Source organism: Bicyclus anynana, chromosome 9 (genome assembly GCF_947172395.1).
Source record: "Bicyclus anynana chromosome 9, ilBicAnyn1.1, whole genome shotgun sequence".
Classification (NCBI taxonomy): Eukaryota; Metazoa; Arthropoda; class Insecta; order Lepidoptera; family Nymphalidae; genus Bicyclus; species Bicyclus anynana.
In genome coordinates, this window is record NC_069091.1 from 5301307 (window position 1) to 5313325 (window position 12019).

Genomic DNA, 12019 nt, shown 5'->3' on the forward strand with positions numbered 1-12019 from the left:
ATTGGATAACTTCGTTGGTCCAGTAGATAGTTAATATAACTTTCACGAATGTCTCGTAGTCCTGGATTTTCAGTAATAATCTTCTGCCCATAATAGTTGAAGAAAAAGTTGTTAATAACCTTTATCACCATATCATCATAAACCTAAGCCTGCCAACCCGCATTGGGGTAGGAGAGTGCGTCCATATCCAAAGAAGGAGGCCTAGCCCTGTAATGAACCGTTAGAATAGGAATAATAATTATAATGACAATGAAGATTTTCTTCATATGCAACACCATAATGTTGAACAATTAAATAACAAAGCTGTATCTAGCTGTATAGAGTATAGATACTAAAAACTAAAGTTATAATACGCAATTCTATTTATGGAGCCGCATTAGCCTCTTAAACTAAACCGTTGTATACCTTAAGGGCTCTCAACCTGTCTGGTAATAAATAACTCAATATATTCACACGTCAGACAAAACAAAATACAGACACATCAATTTTCGTTATCACCAAACAAAATTACAGTGCCATAAGAGTATTGAGGTCAACTCGCCCATATACGACCGCCGTTCAAAGTAACAGTGTAAGGGTCAGCTCGCGTGATCCTTGCTATAAAGTTAACTTTTTGTATGGCTCACCGCACGATACCACCTTATAAGGGTCAAGGAGTCAAACACCATGTTAATAAACCTTAATAAGTCACTCCGAGATCCGAGATTACCGCGGCTACTCTAGAAACCTTATCTGCCTAATTATCGAACGGTAGAATAGAGAAATTACTGGGAAGCGGGCATTAATAACAATTACAATAAACCAATAAAACTATAAACAGAAATGAGGTTTGCGCTTTAAGTAATTGGATTGGTTAAAGCAAACGCAAAGCTGTACAGATTTTTGTAAACGTATCGGGTTTTTGTGTAAAATTTATCTTTGTTGAACATTACTTGTTTCATTTTGTTCTATTAAGTAAACTAAGGGTAAGTAAAATGAGTGTTTCTTTTTCTAACAACAGAATGCTGATTTGGCTTTCTTTAGACAGGTAATTAATTTAATTTTAAACAAGTTCCTATAGTAAAAAAAAGTATACAGTTTTTTTATGTTTTTATAAATAATTTATGCATAACAACTATGCAAGTAGGTAGCTACATATAGCTTATTAAGAATAGGGTCGGTTTTTGTTGTTATGACCTTGAACGTAATTATTCAACAGTTTTATGTAAATTAAGTTTTGATATACTTAATATTTATTACCTATTTAGAAACGTTTTGACACTGTGGCTATTTATACACTGTGGCTATTTATACTTTTAAATAAATTCTTATATATACGGATAATATGTCGAACTTTTTCAACGCTATCCTGTATAAGGCAATTGAAAACTTTGGATATAAGAATGGCATTCACAGAGGGATATGAAAATAGTCCAAAGAGAAGAAATACAGGAAGCTTACCTATATGTAATTTATGATAAATACATTTAAAAAATTGTCATAAAGTCAACATTTTACGCCATTCTTCGCAAACTCTTAAATAACACAAAGATCAATTTACAAGCATTAATATTAAATCGGATACAATTGGATTACCTACAGTGACAGAAGCCGAATATTTAGTTAGTACCTACAGTATATAATATAATGAATATGTAGATAACCTACATAAGGTGTAACAGACGGGAAATCAATAGTATTGACCAGCCAACACGAACAAGCTAGCCAAAGCGAATTTATGTATAGGTACATACCTACACGTGAAAAGTTTCATAGGAGAAAAATAATTGGGTTGTTAATGTATAGATGAAATTGTTTTTTCAGTTGATTCGTCATCATTATCGTTTTACCTAACAAGTGTGTAGGAAATTTCCTTTTTTCTTTACTATTAGTTTACAAACCAAGCAGTTTGTTGTTGGAACAGAAGCTTTCTAAAAAAATCTCCAAGTTCAAAGGGAAAATATGGTCTGAAGCGTGTCATTTCAGCGTCAGTTTGGCAGAAGTAAGCTCGTTGGCTCTGTGGCTAGCCTAGATTGGGGTTCGGATTCTGATTCCAATTCAGATTAAGAGGTCCTGTGTTTAAATCCTGGTTCGGGCTATGAGATACTAACATGTTTCTTCTTCTACGACTTTAAAAATTTCTTTTTCTGAATAATTTTCTTTTTCTTCTAAAAATTTCAGTTAAAGTCGCTCGGAGTTGGATAGATAGTTGGTGCCTCAGAGATTACGTACTTGGTCATTTTTATTAACATCTGAAAGTGGTAGTTCAAGAAACATTATCACCCTACCCGACATCCCGCATCGGAGTAGCGTGGTGGGTCTAAGCTCCACATCCTCTCTCCTATAAGGAGGGAGGCCTGGCTCTGTGGCTGAGAATGGTTAAGCTATTACAATGATGAAGTTGATAGTAGATAGTTCACCAGATGTACTCCGTCATAAAGTATATATAGTAGAAAGGTATTACCTAAATAAAAATTTTAATAAAAAAAATTCAACCGACTTCCAACTCAAAAAATAACTTTAACTAAAAAGCAAAAAATAACATCCTACCTATGTGCTACCTTCTGATCAGTTTGAAGGCGGTTCCAAGCCAGTGATGTTTTAATTAAATACGTTTAAACTACAAAATTTCTGTGGTTATTTAAATTTAATTAAAACACGACACTGGCTTGGCACCGCCTTCAAACTGATCAGAAGGTAGCACATAGGTAGGATGTTATTTTTTGCTTTTTAGTTAAAGTTATTTTTTGAGTTGGAAGTCGGTTGAATTTTTTTTATTAAAATTTTTATTTTTTTATTTTTAGTGTTAGTATACCCACTGCGTGTGTACAGTCGCAATCCATCTAAGTGGAAAGTTCTCATCAATACAAATTTATCCAGTCCAAACACAAGGTAGCTACTGTGAACCGTCGAGGAGTTCTCTTCACTGTCCCTCGTCTTCATCATCAGACTCTTAATACAGTCACAATCCATCTAGGTGGTAAGTTCTCATCAATACAAATTTATCAAGTCCAAACACAAGGTAGCTACTGTGAACCGTCGAGGAGTTCTCTTCACTGTCCCTCGTCTTCATCACCAGACCCTTAATACAGTCACAACCCATATAGGTGGAAAGTACTCATCAATACAAATTAATCAAGCCCAAACAAAAGGTGACTGCTGTAAATCCTTGACGAGTTTCATCGTCTGTGTTTCGGCTCCATCATCAGATCAACGCCAAACCTTCATAAAGTTGTAGTGGTTTAAAATACCTTATGGAAACACTAACAAACGTACTAGCCGTCTCTACAACTTTCGAAAGTTCCCCTCAATTTCTCCATGATGCCATCATCAGATCCTGACATGAAAAAAATGGGACCATCCTGGAAGTATACCCTACAAAACAAAAAAAGAATTTTCAAAATCGGTCCATAATTGACGGAATTATCGCTGGACATACATAAAAAAAAAAAAAAAAAAACATACATACAGCCGAACGTAGAACCTCCTCCTTTTTAGAAGTCGGTTAATGAATAATAGGTTCCCTAGAATAAATTTTAATTATAATTAGTTGAAAATCCGAAAAGCATAATGAAATGAATCTTCATTATACAAAACCGGGATTTTGTAATCCCTACCCAATATGGGATTAAGTTAATCCGTCGCATGAAACATTAGCAGCCATTTATATACTGTATAGAAATAAGTAACAAAAACGCGTCAAAAGGGAATTATTATAAGTGTATTAGGAGCAACATTTTATGAGCTTCCGTCAGATTGACCCGCGTCAGACCAGTATAACGTCTTGGTTTAGTCACGCTATAATGTAAAGTCGTTGTAAAATGACATGACTTGGTAATTATAATTAAACCTCCTGTAGCAGATTATTGCAAAGCACAACCTTAAAATTACCTTCTTGTCTAAAATTTGGTTTAAATTAGTCTAAAGGTTTAGAAAGAGACAATAAAATGGTTCCAAAAATAGGTAAAATTTAGGTTGTGCCAACTCATTTATTTATGTAGATAAGACATAGCAGAAAAAATACCTAAAAGTTACCTGCTTACCTGCGCTCTTGAAAACTCTGCATATAATGCATGTCTCTTTATACGGAGAACAGAATCTCACAGGAAAAACCTTTAGGATCCGTTCAGCTTCCGAGCTCGATTCTGACAGCTTCTGAGCTCGCCTGAACCCCTGATGACATCAAATATGTAACCATAAAAACAGACGTGAATTAAATTTGTAAAAAATTCTTAATACCTCTAATGTTGAATTATTAGTAAACTTAGGTCAATACGATTTCGTGCCGCCTTGCCTCCCGCTGTTCCGATGAACTTTGGTCTCTCCGTAATCACAGAAACGGTATGATAGATGGTACTCCTATGATCGCAACACCTAGTTATTCTTGAGTCCTCTTTTGTGTGAATAGGTGCGATTGATGTGATTTGCAATTGTTGTATCTTCAATTGTTTAGGATCCATGAATCATTTTACATGATCTTCATGGTTTCTGCACTTTATTATCTTTGGATACCTAGTTATTTACACAATAAATAATATTTATTTGTATAATTTTAGCATACTATCCTCTTTTTTGCATAAGAGTCAATGTAGCTTGTTACAATATTAAATTGAATTTTTTCGTACTTTACAAATATAAGAATTTGTGGCTTACTTTATAAGTTTTTAATTTCTTGTTTTATTTTTATATACTTTCCTCGCTTGTCTGAATAAACAATGTCTATAAATAGATAAATTTTACCCAATATTTATTTCAAATTCAGTCTTCACCTTTAATACTACAAAAACCCACGATCCTTGTTCCACAATCACAATAAATGCTGGTACTAATCTAAAAATGGTCACGATCCAAGAGAAATAATGGCCTAGAAATTATCAATGATCGTCAAGCAATTCAAGCGCTTACGGAAAAATGACAAGTTTACCCAACATATTACAGCAACGATGTTGCAGCGCTGGGTGGTTTGAGGGATAATGATTAAAGAGTGAGATTTGGTTTAGGACGACCGCGTAATAATTCCTTAATTACGTTCCTTCGGCTTTCCGAATGATCGAACGGCTGTAATTGCTTTCCTGTCGAGCCTAAACGAGTTTAATTGGCACTCGGTTGTTTGAAATCAGCATCCATATTTCAGTTCAATATTTTGTGTATATTTTAAGAAGTATTATTTTTTTATTCAATGATAAATTGGTCGTTTTATTGTAATATCACCAGATGGTAACTGATAATACAGTCGACGATGGTAGTAGTTTAAATTTGTAGATTTATAAGTTTATTTTACATATATCCTGGCTCTGTTTCTACGCAGCATATTACCGGAATATTAAAGCTTCGGTTTGCTTATAGGTAGTATTTACTGTTATTCTCTACAAGATATATTATAGAAAAGTAAATCTGTCTGTTTGTAGTCACTATATTATCCGGATGCCAATTATTCTTCTCGGAAAATTTTGTTTTCAACCAAACAAAAATAAAATAAATCACATTTAAGAGCAAGGAGTACATTTTTAAAATATAAATCCACTTAAAATACATGTACCTATATACACTATATCCAGCATCCATTCAAGGCCATCCATTTTTCATTTTTTTAATAGAAAAAAAATAATAAAAAAAAACCTAATTCGCAAGTATAATTATTATTATTAAGTATCACCTCGGAACTGTGTTTTTAATTTACATATCTCTTCTCTCTCTTCCAATAATCACTTTTCACATACCACAACACACCTAACCCTTCCAATACCCACATACTACAACATAATCCTTTATACTATTGAGAAATCAGTGGGTTGGCTTCATACAATCAGATGTGCTATTTGATTCCGGTTTTGTCATTACACAAAGGCGTTCAGATCATTTGTCTAGACTATCAAAGACTTCGATATCTGAGATACAAAGATCGCGCGCACGCGACCAGATAGAGCATCTCAGACGGTTACGTAACACAATATTTTACCTGTTTGGCGCCATGGAAACGAGCTGTTGTGACGGACTGGATAGCAATAAATTACTCTACAGGCTACCTTTATTCGTCATTCGGAACCCTTGTCAGATATCACGAGACCAAACAATAAATATCCCTAGATAAATGGACATCTGAACAAGAAGCAAATATAACGAAAGCCAGTAAAGGATTGCTTATTAAAATCCATATTGTAAAAATTTAGTTAACTAATTTTTTTTTATCAATATTTATATTAACGTAACGTATAAGAATTTAATTTGAGTAAAATACCAATACGTAAAAATGTATTCCTCAATTATGGGCTAACACAGCTTATTTACATAGTACTTAAAAATAGATTACTAATAACTGCTATTTAAAAACCTAACCATTCGGTAAACTTGAAGAAGTAGGTCTCTAATTTGATCATGTAGACTATTGTAAGTGTAATTCACATTAAAGAACACCTAAACATAGATAAATCTCATGATTTTTTTATCGGAGTATACTCGACTAATTCCAAACGGAAGATAACGTGTGTTTTAGCCGTGTTTATATTTCATAGGTACCTTGCTATTAAATGAATCAACAAAGTTATTCGGTTGCACTATAAAGTCACCCCTTTATTATGAAAAGTATTTAGTTCATTAAAATATCACAGCTGATATCTTACGCAATAGAGCAACTGGCTATGCTATCAGAACTAAGTGTGCCAGAAGTGTACTTTCCACTGGCATTCTACTCACTAGTGCCAGTGAACTTGTTACTTACACAACACGGAGATAAGCTGGGCTTAACATCTGGCTATTATTAAGCCCGACGCCTTTGGCACAGATCACGTTTGTTATCTCTGATACTCGTAGCTATAATCTATGCGCTGTTTTCACATACCCCACGAAGAATGCTGGATGGCGCTTTTATTTTGCGACAATGCTTTTTGCGTTGGTAAGATTTCTCATCTCATGAAATAGTTTAGCGTTAACAAAATTGTTTACTTATATTGTACAATCTCAAATGGTTTTGCTAAAACTGAGACAATTTTGTTATTTCCCGATACGGTGGAATAAATATTAGTTTTGTAGCTAACTACAAAAAATCCTGTGCACACTCACCGAATTAATGTATTGCAAAAAACTAATAGACAGGAGACTTTACGTCAGTGTTGCAAACTTTGTAATTACTTGCATTATAGATTAAAACTACCGTGTCGAGCAATATACCAACAGTTTCAAACAAAATCCGAACTTATTAATAACGGCGTCGCTACTAAGTGGGTGCAATCTTTGGTTCAGTTCGTGCTTCACTTTGCGAAATCAACATCAGCCCATATTCTACCGAGGCTCGCTTCGGTGAGCTATTGCACGTTTACATGTTAAACCGATACCCGAGGTGTCAGTGTGTCGTGACAGGGTTAGCCAACCTTTAACCCGGAAAATGTGCAGTAGGAGATTCAATTTTAATTTCATACCCGATGTTCTACGCTTTATTCACGCGAAACGAATGTCAGTTTCGACCCCACCGGAGTTTTGTTACTGACACGCGTTGGTTCCGTTGTGTTATCTTGAAAGATTTATTATTCGAGCTTTTATCTGGGTTTATACCTATTGAAACTGAGCGACTCGCGCGTGAAATTTTCATTTAGATTTAACTTACTGTTGTATATTTCAGCATATTTGAAAAATATCTTAGTCAGGATTTTTATCTTTTTGTGTAAATTTCCTTATTGTTTGGATTATTTTTTGCATTACTTTTGCGCTTATAAATTAAATTTATTAAAGTCTTGTCAAACGCGGTGATACGAACAGGCGCGTAAAATAAATTTATTATCATCTCTCTAACAATCTAAGGGCCTCATAAGTAAGCTAAGAGTCACTTGGCGGACGATGGAACGATCGAATCAGAAATGAAGAGATCCGTAGACGAACCAAAGCCACTGACATAGCTCAACGAGTCGAGAAACTGAAGTGGCAATGAGCGGGGCACATATAGTTCATAAAACAGACAGACGTTATGGTCCCAAGATATGACATCCACGCAAAGAAAGCGCAGTGTTGGGTGACCCCTCCAGGTGGACTGACGACATTAAGCAAGTCGCAGGGAGTCGCTAGTCGAGAAGGCCTGCATTCTGCAGTGGACGTCAAAGGCTGATGTAATGATGATGATCATATTCTACACACATAACTGCTTCTATAATATGCTATTTGTAATAATGTACATAATTTTGAGCACACATAAGCACTATTAGGGAGCACTAGCGGATATGAACGCGAAATTGAACGAAAGTCAGCAGTAACAGACTAATAAAGTGGCAGCTTCCTGGTAGAGCAGAAGCGATTTCGTAACACAATTTTCCCTTTCGCAACTCGGAGTTTGTGGTATTCAGAGATATGAGTAATTTACAATTGATTATAACTTGTGCTTCCCTTGTTCTTGCATTTAGATTTTTATCTAATTGTATAGTTTCTACATCATATTGTTCTAATGGTAATCATCTTTTCATTATGGTGTAAAGGTAATAAGTTTTGACGGCCTCCGTGGCGCAGTGGTATGCGCGGTGGATATACAAGACGGAGGTCGTGGGTTCGATCCCCGGTTAAACCAATTTTGAGGTTGTCTTAATTGATCCAGGTTTGGACGGTGGGAGGCTTCGGCCGTGGCTAGTCACCCTACCGACAAAGACGTACCGCTAAGCGATTTAGCGTTCCGGTACGCTGTCGTGTAGAAACCGAAAGGAGTGTGGATTTCATTCTACTCCCTAACAAGTAAGCCCGCTTCCATCTTAGATTGCATCATCACTTACCATCAGGTGAGATTGTAGTCAAGGGCTAACTTGTAGAGAATTAAAAAAAAATTAAATATATTATGTACCATCTTTTATCTGATCGTAAGATAATTCGTCAGTCACGGTCGTCATCTCATCGATCGGATTAAGCTAGTTAACACCTTTAGGAATGCATAGATTGATCTTACTGTAATCTTAACTAACAAGGAAATACTCTCAAAAGTTACAACCATTGTAATTGATTGATCAATTACGAGTCAAATCAATCAAAAACATTTATCACCAACACCTACTTAATTTTGAAATATAAGAAAAAAACATTTTGAAGTCGGTTAAAGATTACTAAGGTCTGTGACTAACAAGCCCTTAGTCATGAGCGTGGACTAAAAATCTAATAAAAAAATATAATAACGTGAATTTCTAATCAATCTTCTATATTCAATACAACATAAAACATTCACGATGGATTAAATTTCAAAAAAACCTGCTTCATTATCATCTTATTACTGAGCCAAAGTCTTGAAAATTATTTTATTATTTGCAATAAATATTTTGTACTTATCAACGTTCATCTTATGTTTACGGAAATTCTCTCGCATTAAGATCTTCAATCAAAAATTATATTAGGAAAGCTCCTTTTTGCGAAACCATTCCACAATTCCATTCCATTTAAGACGGTCTGTCTCAAGTTAATAAAATTTATGGAAGCTTTGAAAAACGCCGTATAAAATTAACATAATTATGCGGTTACGTATCTTGAACATGGTATCTGTAAATAGTATATATTTCACAAATAAAACATTGTTAAAAAGTTTACTTTGTTTTTAAGAAAATTTTTTTTTTTATCGCGTTTTCATTCCTATACTTCTGATAGGAAACTTAATTAAGTATTGTAATTGTTGTAAATGTAAAAGTTCATGTACTAGTGTTGTTACAAAGCTGTATAATGATTATTATATGCATCGTAATGATAGAAGAAATTTACAGAATTATCCTACTAATATTATAAACGCGAAAGTTTGCATTTATGTTTGTTTGGATGTTTGTTACACCTTAACGCCGCAACTACAGAACCGTTTTGGCTAAAATTTAAAACGAAGATAGATATTACAATGGATTAACACATAGGCTACTTTTTGTCCCGAAAAAATCATGGTTATTGCGAGATTTGTGAAAAACTGAATTCTACGCGGACGAAGTCGCGGGCATCCGCTAGTGGATAATAAAATCTCCTCTAGTTTGCCTCGTTGGGACGTAATTTATCGATGGTAGTTTCACTTGTAAAGTGGACATAACAATACCTAACGGTGCAGAGATCGACCCGCGATCTGATAAAGATTATGCCCCGATAACTAGCTTGAAGCCAAAACCTAAATGCTGATTATATTCCACTTGAGATGATTAGGCACTTACCATGATATTGCAAGGTCCATTGTGTTTAAAGTTCTTTCATAAAATTCCACATCAGATAAAATCGTAGAGTAGGTGTCATTCTGCTCTAAATTCACATCAATACAACAATCTCACCTGATGGTAAGTGATGATGCATTATTAGACGGAAACGGGCTAACTTGTTATGAGTCTGATGAAAATCCACACCCCTCTCGCTTTATACACGACATCGTATAAGTACGAGAGCCGTGATAGCCCAGTGGACATGACCTCTGCCTCCGATTCCGGAGGGTGTGGGTTCGAATCCGGTCCGGGGCATGCACCTCCAACTTTTCAGTTGTGTGCATTTTAAGAAATTAAATATCACGTGTCTCAAACGGTGAAGGAAAACATTGTGAGGAAACCTGCACACCAGAGAATTTCTCAATGCTCTGCGTCTGTGAAGTCTGACAAACCGCATTGGGCCAGCGTGGTGGACTATTGGCCTAACCCCTCTCATTCTGAGAGGAGACTCGAGCTCAGCAGTGAGCCGTATATGGGTTGATAACGACGTATCAGTATGCCTTTGCCGGTAGTTTGGTAACTAGCCGCGGCACAAGCCCAACACCAGTCAGACCTGGACTAATTAAGAAAACCTCAGCTCAACCGGGGATCGAACCCAGTACTTCCGTCTTGTAAATCCACCGCGCATACCACTGCACCACGGAGGCTGCCGTTTTTAATACAGATACAATATTAAAAGCTTAAATAACTAAGCGACGCCTATAATATACTATTGACCTTTTAGAGATTAGCCGTAAAAAACATACAAGCCCATATTATAATTATATTGGTGTCAAAAATGCAAGACGGCAAAGAACCGCTGTCACCTAAGTCACAGTATTTACATAACTTAACTCAATAACTTGCAATAATCCCTGTTTTATTATAAACTTAGAAGTATTAGAATCAAAAAGTAAACATCCAAAGAATCCAATGACATTATGATCCAGTTTTTACAACGCCATAAACACGGATATTTAAGTAAACAGTGTCGTAAAACATTCCTGCCTAACGATACAACTTATGTAATATACATTTCTAGTAAATGCAAAAGCTAAAGGTTAGATACCTTGTAAATATTATCAGTTCGTTTACGGAGAAATTCAATGCATTCCAAATTTCTAGTTGACAATGAGGGAATAAATTACAAATATATTGCTGAAATCATTTTAATTCGAAAAATCAACGAATATAGATTCGATAGCAAATCATTTATTATAAAAAATATCTACCTACGAAACATAAATCCTCAGATATGTCAAACTAAAGGATCTGGGCGCTTTTAGCGCTTAGATTCATCGGATTTTCGCAGCGAATTGCAAAATAAGTCAATTACTAGCGAACGACTTCGTCCGCGTGAAATTTAGTTTTTCACAAATCCCTCGGGAACCATGGATTTTTCCGGGATAAAAAGTAGACTATGTGTTAATCCAGGCTATGATATATCTCAATACCAAATTCAGTAACAAACATTCAAATCATCAAAATCATCAGTTCTCACAAATCTCGGGAAACCATGAATTTTTTCGGGATAAAAAGTAGTCTATGTTTTATTCCAGAGTAAAATCTATTTCCATTCCAAATTTCAGCCAGATCGCTTCAGTAGTAGCGGCGTTAAAGAGTAACAAACATCCAAACATCCATACAAACTTTCGCGTTTATAATATTAGTAGGATTCTTCCTAGAAACTCAGACAAATTGCGAATCATTACGCCGTACACTAAAATATGTAACTGTGTATGCATGCATCGGCACGAAGTTTTCGACAATTAGGTGGTACAGAGAATTTCCCGGAAGATAAAAAGTCTTATAACTTTATTTTCATAACTAATCTGTTGTAAGATCTCTGCAGACTCTGCATAAGTGTATATGATCCT

The 12019-nt window shown here is 35.3% G+C and overlaps 1 protein-coding gene across 1 annotated transcript in view; it reads left to right on the forward strand.

Moving 5' to 3' along the window:
- The window catches only part of LOC112058335 (cadherin-86C), a 164713-nt gene that overhangs the window by 128741 nt on the left and 23953 nt on the right, over positions 1 to 12019 (forward strand). The gene's annotated exons all lie outside the window — the stretch shown is intronic.